The sequence below is a fragment of the Ruditapes philippinarum genome, unplaced genomic scaffold (genome assembly GCF_026571515.1).
Source record: "Ruditapes philippinarum isolate M1 unplaced genomic scaffold, ASM2657151v2 ctg1491_1_1_1_1, whole genome shotgun sequence".
Taxonomy (NCBI): Eukaryota; Metazoa; Mollusca; class Bivalvia; order Venerida; family Veneridae; genus Ruditapes; species Ruditapes philippinarum.
The window spans coordinates 222,432-234,595 of NW_026855724.1; the positions used below are offsets into that span (position 1 = coordinate 222,432).

General features: G+C 30.0%; 1 protein-coding gene across 4 annotated transcripts in view; it reads left to right on the forward strand.

Annotated features, from left to right (window-relative positions):
• Positions 1–12,164, forward strand: part of LOC132744227 (G-protein coupled receptor moody-like) — a 114,941-nt gene that overhangs the window by 26,923 nt on the left and 75,854 nt on the right. The window contains exon 1 of one of the 4 annotated variants that reach the window (XM_060732868.1): positions 3,030–3,374. The exons of the other annotated variants lie outside the window; for them this stretch is intronic. The gene's annotated coding sequence lies outside the window, so the exon portion shown is untranslated. Of the gene's footprint in view, positions 1–3,029; positions 3,375–12,164 lie in introns of those variants that run through there. 4 annotated transcript variants of the gene reach the window in all.

The window sequence follows — 12,164 nt, forward strand, 5'->3', positions numbered from 1 at the left end:
AAACAAGTAAATGCAAAACATAAATCATATTTTTTTTCTGTGTCGACATTTTTTCAATTGCATGTCTGCAAGAGCTTTGCAAAAAATTTTACATTGTGGTTACCTGATATTGAATAACACTCGTTTGCATTTATTTATCACTAGCAGTCAAAGGTTCCATATTAACCGCAGTGTGATTATATCTGCGGATAATTCCAAACTCAAACTTTTACCATTACATGTTAAATCTTCAATACTGCATAGGCCGGTGCTATCTTGTACTCTCCAGTACAGAAGATACAGAATAAGACCAGGCTGAATCAAATAGTGCCTGCAACATTTTCAATTTTGTCGTTTTTGGCATTCTTTTGAGATTCATTTCTTTCTATTTTACGCGGAATAGTTATTTTAAATGATATTTCAGTGCGATAATTTAGTTTCCATGAAAATGCACAATGTAATGATAATAAAACCAGTCCGTGATAAAAAGAACAACAAAGGGCAATGAAGCTTGGCAATTTCTGTCACAGTGGTGTTATCTCTATAATAATTCTAGTCAACATGAAATACCTAATGTAACAATGAACATGATACAATCTATAATATCACAGTGAAGTATGACTATAAACAATCAAACTGTCTCATTATGGTGAAATTTCATGTAGTCTTATAGTTAAGTAGGGAGTCGATAGCCAATGCCTTTTCGTTCGAATTATTTTATTGTAGTGTTTCAACCAAACCAAATGATATATTATGTTTAACCCATCACCTACTGGAACCCTGCAGTCTGACCTCGCTTCATTCTGTCTGTAGCGTTTTTTGTTTATTGAGACAGAAATATCGAAACTAAGAAAAACATTGTTTAAATTTCCTTTGTTACTTATACTATTTAATGAATATGTGTGGAACATCTTTAAGCAAGTATCCCTTGCTAAGGATATTTTTTCTAGAATCGTGTTATTCTCATTTATATATCTTATTTGCATTTTCACGAAGTTATTCTCATTGCTTAATTTTCAAACCTGACAAAAAGAAAAAAATGGGCGATTTACAATACCATGGCAAACACTTTTGATTTTAAGGAAGTAAATCATAAGCCGTCTTATTCGATTCACATGCTTCGTAGACAAGATGGTTTCTTTTAAATCCCTGGATGAACATTGTTTGCACTTCTTGCTGATGTGGTAAACTAAATAATTTTGAAGACGAATTGTATCATGATAAATCTGACGTATGCAAGACATTAAGTCTTCTGATGATTTCCCAAAAGTAGAATTTATAAAAGACTGAGTGAAATATTGACAATTCGTGCTTTTGATATTTATGTTTTGAAACCTAGAGATATAAAGGATTCATATATATTTTCAGAAGATTAAAAACAATATAATCTAGTCTTATCAAGTTATATGGTATGATTTATTCTAGAACGCATTCTAACTTGCAGAAATGGAGTATATTATAAATATGAACATCTGCCATTTAGATTGACACTCTACAGTCTATAAAGCTTGTCATACGTAATGATTATTTTCTGGGTTTTTTATGTCACAGATTATAAGTAAAGACTTGCGAACGAGTAATCATGAAAAGATGAAAAGTGTATTGATGAATTGTCCTTATTTGTATAATGTATACAGTAGGATAAAAAAGAGAAAATAAGAATACCTAAAGAAAGTCCAACACGTCAAAATTGAGAATGTTGCAGGCTCAGTTTGATTGAGTCTGTTCATGGACGGTATTGTCAAGTGCAAACAACCGTCCACGTCCGATAGCACCGTCTTAAGCAGAATTCAACATTTAACATGAACTGGAACAATTATGAATATTGTAACATCCGCAGATGTGTTCATATGGCAGTTATCATGGAACCTCCAATGTGTGTGACACGTAATTGCCTTTTCATGAAAGCGGCATATAGTCCCCAAGTAAAAAATTGCGTGTGCCCTAAAAGAGAAAACAATGGGCGGAACTAAATTATTACTTAAAATGTAATAAAAATATTTAATTTTATTTTGAAAGTCAAAATCTTATGATTGTAAACTTTTTTAACATCAGAAATTTAATATTTCATCTGTTTTACTTTCTCTCTATTTCATAATATATTCAGACAAAAAAGGAATTGAAATATTTCCCTAAGAATAATACCTACCATGTATAATATAGTTTTAATTAAATACCAATATTATGAATATCCTTTATTTCAAAAATCAAAATGATTTTAACACTTCATATACGCATTCTCGCGTGTTCAACAAATGTTACCTACATACAAAAATTGCTACTTAAAAGAAAAATGAAATTAAGAAAAAATAAATGATTGTTGTGACAAAATATTGATTAATACTTGCATATCAGTTACAAACAGAACAACATTTTTTTCAAACAGTCATGATTGCATGTCTTATAGAGAAATCAAGTGTCATCAGTATGTTCCAAGTGTTGTAGTCAGTAATTACTTGATTTTTATACATCTATTGTAGGACACCTTTGAAATAATTCGTGTCAGAAAACGGACGACCTTATATTACTTGTGATAAAGATATTTTGTAGAAGTGTCAAGAAATCATAACGTACTTAGGATTAAGCTCACACTGTCTAAGGCTCATATGAATTCATCGTAGGTAAATTATATATTGTTTTCTTGACAGTAGAGCAAAACATCTTAAGGACTTTAAAGTGTATAAAAAGTTTTTACAATTTAGAAATGATTATACAAGAATTGGAAATATTAAAATCATTTGTAAGATTCTTTATTCAGTAAGTTAAATCGAAATTTGCTGGATGAATTCACATACTAACTACATGAAAGTTTTCCTTATACATTTATATATGAAGAAGAGTGAACAAATTGTAATGAAGGAAAAAGCTATCTTGGCTTGAATTTTTTTTATAAATAGACCAACAAAAAGAGCATTATTGTGTCAAGTGCATCCTTGTTTAGAGATATATCTAAATCTACTTTGCGTGGGCAAGTGCTGTTTCCGGTCGTTAAATGAGATACATCATAAAAGTTCGTGTCAAAACATTCTGGTGAAATAGATCATCAACTTTAATTTATAATTTAGCTCTGGCCAATGCGTCGAAAGTTGTGCTTCCATGATACATAGATATATTATCCAGTTTATATACATTTATGCATATTTAGGTGGAAAAACAAAGAAGATAAACGTGTGTTTGATTACTGCATTGATCGGTTTTAATTTGATATGACAACTTGTTGTAGAACAATTTAATTTGTGGATGCAAAGAAGTATCAGCTCGGTTTTTAAAGAAGTGATTTTTTTCAACATTAATGAAAAGCAAATATTTAAGACCTTTTAACGAGTAGAAGCTTAGTGCAATGGATAATACAAAACAATTCTGACAAGACAATTGGTGGAGTTATTATTTATAGGGTATGTTTTGTTTTATACTGTATAATTATTTTATGTAACTTGGAATTAAGATAATCAATTTAACTTCATATCTCGTATCATCATCATTAATAAATATCAACGATGATGATAATATTTTGCATTTGTTAAGGCATTTTCCTCTGTTTTATATTTTGTATTCAAGTACTTGACGAGTTAAAAAATGTGTGAACATAATTATAACAAGGTAAAGTAAACCTTAAGAAAATATAACTTTAAATAATCATGATCTGGTTTTAATGTAAAAAATGATAAAAAATAAAATAAAATGAAAAGTTTTTAAATCAAATCATACAAAAAATCACACAATATGATTGTCAATTTTACATTGAGTACGAGTATATTCCTTTATAATCTTTCGATATCTCTTGGCTTGAGATCCTTCAGGATATCTATGTTAGGCATTCACACTTGATTTTTAGGTGTTTTTTTCTTATCTCAGAATTATTCCTTTAACACTTTTGTTTTGAAATGGGTAGTACTTTACTCTTCATGAAGGCAACATAATTGGTACAAAAACAACACTATCTTTCAACTATTTCATATACCGTGTTCACAAACCATACATTGTCCGTGTATTTAACCTGAGATAGTTTTGCACATTTAAGGGAAACCTTATTTGTTTATCAGATGTCCCTCCTGTCCCGTGCCTGTCTGGTGTCCTACTAAGCACCTTTTTGGTAGTCACATGTGACTAGATATCACAGAGATTGTGTTCTATGATAGATACTCTTTCGTATTTAACCGTGTAATTATATCAAATATATATTTAAAACATGTTTGGGTACGTAAATCGTCAATTGAATTTGAATTTCTTGTAATTAGATTTAAAATATCGCTTACTAGAAACGAATTGGATATTGCCCTTTCTTCCTGCAAGATTGCTATATAAAAAGGTCGGAACACACATTGTGTTCATTATTTGTTAAATCACTCGAGTGTGTTGAAGACGGAGAGGGAATGAAGTGGTTTTGTTTGAATAAGATTTAACATAATTGTTGATTCTAATTAACCCATGGATTTTTCAATCAATATCTATGATATATGTAAACAATTTTGCTGAATCTGTTATATTGTTTCAGAAAACAAAATCGGCTTTTCGATCCTGAAATATTTGGTGCTTGATAGTAAAAGTTTGTAATGGTTTAGGGAGTAAAGTTTTTATTTTTGATACCAAAAAACAACAGTTGATAATTCAAAAAACATAAAATATCAAACTAAAATAAAGAAAACAAATGTCAACACTATTAGTTACTGTCGAAATAAACTACACAAGAAAGCTATTTACTTTATTCTGAATGTTTGCTACTTATATTCCATTCTTTGTAAACTATAAATAGTAACATTAAATATAATATGCTTTCAAGTCAATTAAGTTTCTGAAAGCATGTTATAAGATATGGTGAACAATGATCTATAAATGTCATTTCACATGTATCAGTATACAGTTACACAGTTTCTGTTTGTCTTAATATCTAAAGAATTTAAAGAGAATATCAAAGGTTGAAAACCATGCTGGGTAAAATCCTTACGCCTACTTTGATACTATGGTTGAATCAGGTGCATTCTTATACATTTCTTGCTTATCAGACAGGATTGTTTACTGTTTACACCGATGTTAAAAAACTGTCGTATAAGACACGTCGCGTTCTATAAATGACGTCAATTCTGCGCGTCTTTACGAATGAAATGCGTTCTTAGATTGACGTTTGCCGTTATGAATAAAGTTGTTAATTCATACGCCGCTATATGGGAAAAAGATGAAAAAATAAATTTTCGCAATCCATTTCTGAAATATTTTAATATTAAATGTGCAAGAAAAAGAAATCATACACCGACTACCGGTACAAACTGGCAATTGTTTAATGGAAACTCGACAGAGCCTCGTTACCACCACAAACAGTTACCCTCCAGCCAGATATACCTGACTCATACCCTTTAGCCGGTGTTTGATCCTTATATAATAATACGATTTCTTGATGAGACTGATGGATGACATAGATTTAAGTTAATATTACAGTACGAGTGATGAGAAGTTTGTTGCTTCTTTTAAAAATACATTACGCAAGCAATTAGAACGGTAGCCTTATGAATAAAGTGAATTGACAAGGTATTTGTTTTCCATTGCAATCAACCTTTTCATTTTTCAACGCTGTCTCGTAAAAATAAAGTATTGCAATATTGATGTATGGAATGAGTTTAAGAACAGCCAGACATTTTTCGAGCTCGAGAATTGGTACGAATCCTATATATGATGGAATCTCGTATAATCTCGTATAAGATGTGAACTTCATGTTTATATCTGCTGCTTGTGTTTATCGTTAGAATGTTATGCTTCATTACGCAAAGACGACATTTATACGTTATGATTGTTTCCAATTTATTTCAAGATTGATTAAATAGAGATATTTATTACCTTAACTATTTTTCTATTCTATTAGATCTTTAGACACGTAAAGGAAATAGCTTTTTAGTGAGGTAACAAAAATATATTTTAGGTCACCATTCTTTGATTTATTTGAAAGATGATACCTTTGTGAATATTCAAAATAAATGTGAATTTTTATAAATATGAATGGCATTGTTCAGACGATAATTTGATCTTAGACGTATAGTAAAACGCGATATAATTGTTTATCATGCAATGTCAACAAATGATTTAAATGTCCAAAATGTTAGTTGTTACATGTTCTGAAATCTTGCAGAGCTATAATTTTATAAAAAGAGACCAGACAATACATAGTCATTACAATATTATTCATTGTTGTTGTTAAGGTCGCCAACTTCAAATCACCTGCCCCCCTCACGGCATATATTGGTTAGACATGATCCCGTAACGATTTACGACACGGCAGCCATGTTTTCCATTGTGTCTTTTTTCATAATTCAGTTATAGATATGAATTTATAACCATCAACAGTTAACCAAAAATATTATTCTCACGCAATTTAATGTACAGATAATAGAAATGAGACGCTGATAAAACCTTTAGAAAATTTGTATTTTCATGACAGTATAATATAGGTTTAATAATAAAATAATCGAACGGTAGCTTACTGCTTAAGAAAACAAAGTAAATTCAGTTTATTAAGCTTGATTCTAAAGCCCCTCTCCCTCTAAAAATACAATAATACATAGCACTTGTATCGATTGGCATAAATTGAAGCAACTGCCATCATGAATTTTCTCTGAAAGTTTAAATGAAACCATCTCCCAGTGACCTTTTTCTCTTATTTTTTGCTGTTATCGTTAAGTCATCTGACGGCATGGTTTAAAATATTGTATTATCAATTGTTTCGAGTGCATAACAGACTTATCTGAAGCAATATATCCATTAAAATATTCATGAGTTTGTTGATGCTTGTTTAAACATTCATACAGTAAAGTCTGTTAAAATAAATTTCTTATAAGATATTCATACAATAATCCCTGTTTAATTATTTATACATCTAAGCCTATTTTAAGTATCGGTATTCATACAATTAATCCTTTTAAGACATTAAATCGCTTATTTTCAATTTGTACAGCATCATTTCAAGATTTGACTTCTTGTTTTGCATAAACTTATCTTTAGAAAATTAGAAACATTTCCCTTTAAATGATTTTGTGAATTTCATATATTAAATAACTGTTTCTGCAAACACAAATGTTTATTGCATACTTAGACCTCAGCCCATAGATACACAAATGACAGAAAACATATACTAACATTTCAAATCCATTGCAAGGTCTGCTGCCATGTCTGTCCGTCATATAGAAAACTAACAAAACAACAGTCATAAAATCATAAAATTGTATGACTGCTGCTCCAATGCATATGATAGGTTGACACTGATATATATATACTTATCGTATTTATCAATAAATTTTTGAATTTTATGTTACCAAATTGTGTAGTATTTGCATGTTTAACAAAAAAAGGCCAATATATATTTTACTCCTGATTTTGATGCTATGACAATGACTTGCTGCAATTGAACCTTATATGTCCAAAACATAATTTACATAAATGTCAATCGAAAAAGCCCTACAACAATCATTTGATTTAGCGTAATAAGAAATGATAAATTTATTTAAATCAATTAAAGACGAGAAAAGAATAAAAAGGTACTACATAAATCTAAAATAGTTTGGGAGTAACATTACGAGAAACAAATGTTAAAAAGAAGGTGTTTAAATTAATTACACAAATATACTTTAATCAGAATAGTTCATTCATATAATAAATTTCATTTTCATCACTGAATTTTGTTTCGAATGTGTTCATTGAAGATAAATGCACTTTTAACGTACCGACATGGGGGTTGCGTTCATTGAACGCCGCCTTTCCTTGTTGATCTTGTTTATCATATTTTCTACTCAATAGTATGTTTAGATGCTTAAGAATAACGCGCTTCATTATGTCCATTATATTCCCTATTGGATATAGTTATGCAACTACTTTACGTGGGGTAGCACCGTTTCCTGTTGTTAACAACTAATGACATTGGTGTCCACCTAGTGAATACTCATACGTAGGTGAAGTGTTCTATTTATGTACAAAGTAATAATGATGCATATTTCATCACTATCAATCTGCATTCAGTTGATTTCAAATTGTATAAAGCAACTTAAACGCAACTTTAAAAGGACAAATCATATTTAAACATATTCTCTGATTGATTAAATGGAAGGAAATAAAGAATGGTATCCATTGTGTTTATAAACATAATTAAAATATCTATGATTCAATAAGAGCGATATCATATGATACCTATTTATATATATATATGTGACAAGGACAGGGCACATATTTTGCATTAAATACTGTGCTATTCTTGGTTGGTATACGTTTGTATCATAATATTATGAAAAAATGTTGAAAGAAAGTTGTCATAGGATAGAATTCCACTTGAAAGGTAAGTCTTTAAACATGTAGCTCATTTGCCTTAGTTTCACATTAGATAATAGACATTGTTCTAAATTATAAATTAAAAAGTCAGACTTATGATTATTTAAGATGATAAGAAATACTTGAATACTATTAATTGTTTTACATATCCTTACAAAACGTGTCACACAAAACGTATCACATATGATACAGACCAGAATATTTGACTCGATGTGAACTATTTATGGCGGTAATGAGGCTCTGTGTCAACGGTTATCTAAGAGGCGAATATTCCCGTCTGTGACGACAGCCAGTGTTTAATTTTCTTTCTTTTTTATGCAAAATATTTATATTGAGTTATCAAGTCATGAATTATATTCATTTTGCATTTTGATAGACTGCGAAACTCCATGATTGTATTTTGAATGCGTTGAATGTTTCTAATAAACGTAGCACTTAAGTAATGCATATTTGAAAATATATGAAAGCAGTATAAAAAGTATATATATATTTGCATTTTGATAGTTTGATAAGTAAATATATTTACACAGACGTTTTTATAATTATTTTGACTCCTTCAAATATAAATATTTGTATATAGTATTATCACGAAAATGACATATATACAATCTATTCTCAAGACATATGTTGTAATTTGATTAAAATAAAGCTATAAATATATTATTTACATGCTAATTTACAATTAATATTGCTCTGCAAAGGCCTCAAGGAATAAATGACTGTTTTAGAAAAGCTCATATGATTTTACTGAGATAAGTCTGCAAATTTAATTTTAGTAGAAATTTAAAACGAGGCTTAATTGCTAATCAAATGTGCATGTTGTTCGAAAATTAACTGGATCATGCTTTACATATTATACTCACTTAATGTTTTGACTTAACGATATTATTTAACAAGATTTGTATACTCAATATCTCCTTTTATGTTTGAAATATTATTTGTATTTGTCATACAAGAAGGGCAAATATCACTCAGCTTACAAAACAGTTAACTCATTGAGAATGTTATTCCAGTTCAACATTTGACAGAGAATCAGCAGAATAAATGATATCAAACAAGAACATTAAGTTCAAGCAGTTCGTGATCAGTGAATTTGAAAGAAAGTACTTCCGGTAATAACCGGAAATTGATTGAACTGCTCTGTGATTTTACAAAAAGAAAAAGTTCTGACACTTTTACTGAATAATATTGATGACTAAACAATCGACGTAAAATAGTTAATCTCTTGATGTATGTTGAAGGCAAAGATAGTACAAAAGCGGTGTTGTTTACTTTCAGTTTAACGAGATTGTCAATTGTCAATTCCAATGACAGCTGATATCGACATAAATGGTTGTTTAAGCTTAACAAATCTATACTTAATGTGAGTTTTCTAAGACAATGGAAAGCACTTGAAGACTCCTTTGTCTGTTTATGTATTGCAGATTATGGATCAACAACACTTTTGATCTGTTTAATACAAACAGTTATGTAAAGTTCAATGATTTTAGTCAATTAAAAGTTGGATATCCTGTGTTAAGTATTTCAGCAATAGAATGATAGATAGGCAAAAATATCTCCTTTGATCTATAATTCCCAACGAAATTTTATTTTCAGAAAAAAATCATTTAATGAGACTTAGATTCATTACGGTGTACGAAATGTTTACAGCAGGATTCTGGCGAAATCTATTCTTAACCAACTTCCTTAAGTATGAAATCGAGATGATTGCAAAACCTGTCATAAACCTTCATAAAAATTAAATTAAATATAACACAAACTTGTACAAACTATAATCAATCGTTGATACAAAAAAGTATTAATCATCCTGAAGGACAAGAAAATATAACAGTGATAAAGTATTGACACTTTTTACAGCTTTAACACACTAACTAACGCTTAAAATCTTGAACTTTCCAACATTTTGTATTGTCGACTTTGTAGTCAGCCGCCTCCGTGGTCGAGGGGTTAGAGTCGATGACTTCTAATCCAGTTACCTCTCTGGCGTGGGTTCGATCCCCGGGAGATGCTTTGGTAGTTAAGCGCGGAGGAAGGTAGTCTAGTACTGGTGTAACTCTCCAGGAACGATGGTTAGGAAACTACCCGCCTATATGACTGAAATACTGTTGAAAAAAGGCGTAAAATTAAACAAACAAACAAACAAGACTTTGTAGTCCTAAAACCCATAACGCATTAAAAGTCAGAATATTTGTTAAGTATTTAATCACCTGTCATTGAAACTTGAATATTGATTTGAAATCAAGCTGGGCAACAATTAAAATAAAAATGAAGATCCTGATTTTATCATTTTAACAGTTTTTCACAGTATCTGACAAAATAAATCATTGATGTCGAGCAGAATGATAATTAAATTTCATATGAAAGCCGCCGTTTTAAAACATCGTATACTTTTCAAAACAATGCCACACAGGGACACAGATGTTATGAAAAAAATGTTACGTTTATTCAATTTAAAATAGATTTTAGTGAAAATAATTTAGTTTGCTCATTTGTCTAGAATGGTTTATGTGTCAATTAATGTAGCACAGAGACAATTTGACCTGAAACGTCATAAATAACAAACGAACTTTTATACTACAGATAATAGTAGTCCATAACCGTTTCTGCTCCTGTAGTGTCGTCTGCTATGGTAGTGTGGTTGAAAGAAAGTGATTTATTAGCTGACTATAAAAACAATCAGGCATTATTGAGAGCTACAGAATCCGTATTTGGTCTTGGTTTCCGATAAAGAATACAATGGGAACACTGATTTGCATAAGCTCAAATATGCGATTGACGTTAGAAGATGTTTTGTAACTGTAAAGTTTGTTTGTAGTAATATCAGTTCTGTGTTGTATCTAATTATATTCATACATATTCTGGATATATTATGAGGTATGTATGTCATGCATGATAATTAGGATAACGATTACAGGTGAATGGAAGTATATTTATTTATTAGACACTTCAACTCAATTCACATTATAATATATTTCAAAACATGTTATTTTGTTCATGTTAAGTTTAAATGTAGATTATTTTCGTTTATTGAATATTTCTTGTAGTTATTTCCATTACGATACTTTGCTAAAAATCTGAAATATTTGCTGTTATGATCAGTTTAAATATAACTTGTAAAGGAACATCTATATGTATTACTGTACTATTTGTACCATTTCAATAATGAAGGTAATGTGCGGTGGTTGCTTTAAATTAATAGTACATGTGTCCATATGTATATTATAAAGATTATAATGATGATGTATTTTGGTAAATTCTTGCAGGCTTGGTTTTGTCCTGTTGTAAATTATGCATGCCATGTTTCAGAAACCAACACTAAACGATTACTGGCATCGCAATTATTTACAATCATGGTGTATATGTATGTTAATGATGAAAATTGCAGTGGTACTAGTATTTAAAAAATTGAATTTCTAAGATAATATTTCAAAATAATGTCTTACTTATTCCAAAGAGCTGTATTTGTTTAAAGTAATGGTTCTTCATTTTCTGTGCTTCAAGATCATTCAAATACAACGGACAAATTTACTTAAGAATATTTATAGGTTACTAAACTGTTTTGTACATGTATATTTGTTGTATCGGAGTAAGAAAAATCAGGGAAAAAACGGTGATCTCCAGGAAACAATGAAAACAATAAACAACAATATCATAATATGAAAATTGCAGACTCAATTTGATTGAGAGATACTGTAAAGTTGCAACATCTCTAACGCCCCCTAGCTTTGGCTTCAGGGGTATTTAGTCGTAGTTCTTGTTTCAGAAGCATTGCCCTTACTTATGCATAGCTTATGTTTGTATAGATATCACCTCATAAATTTCCCCATTGGCTATAAATATTTCAGGAGATATTGAATAACGATGCATATGGCATGTCTGGA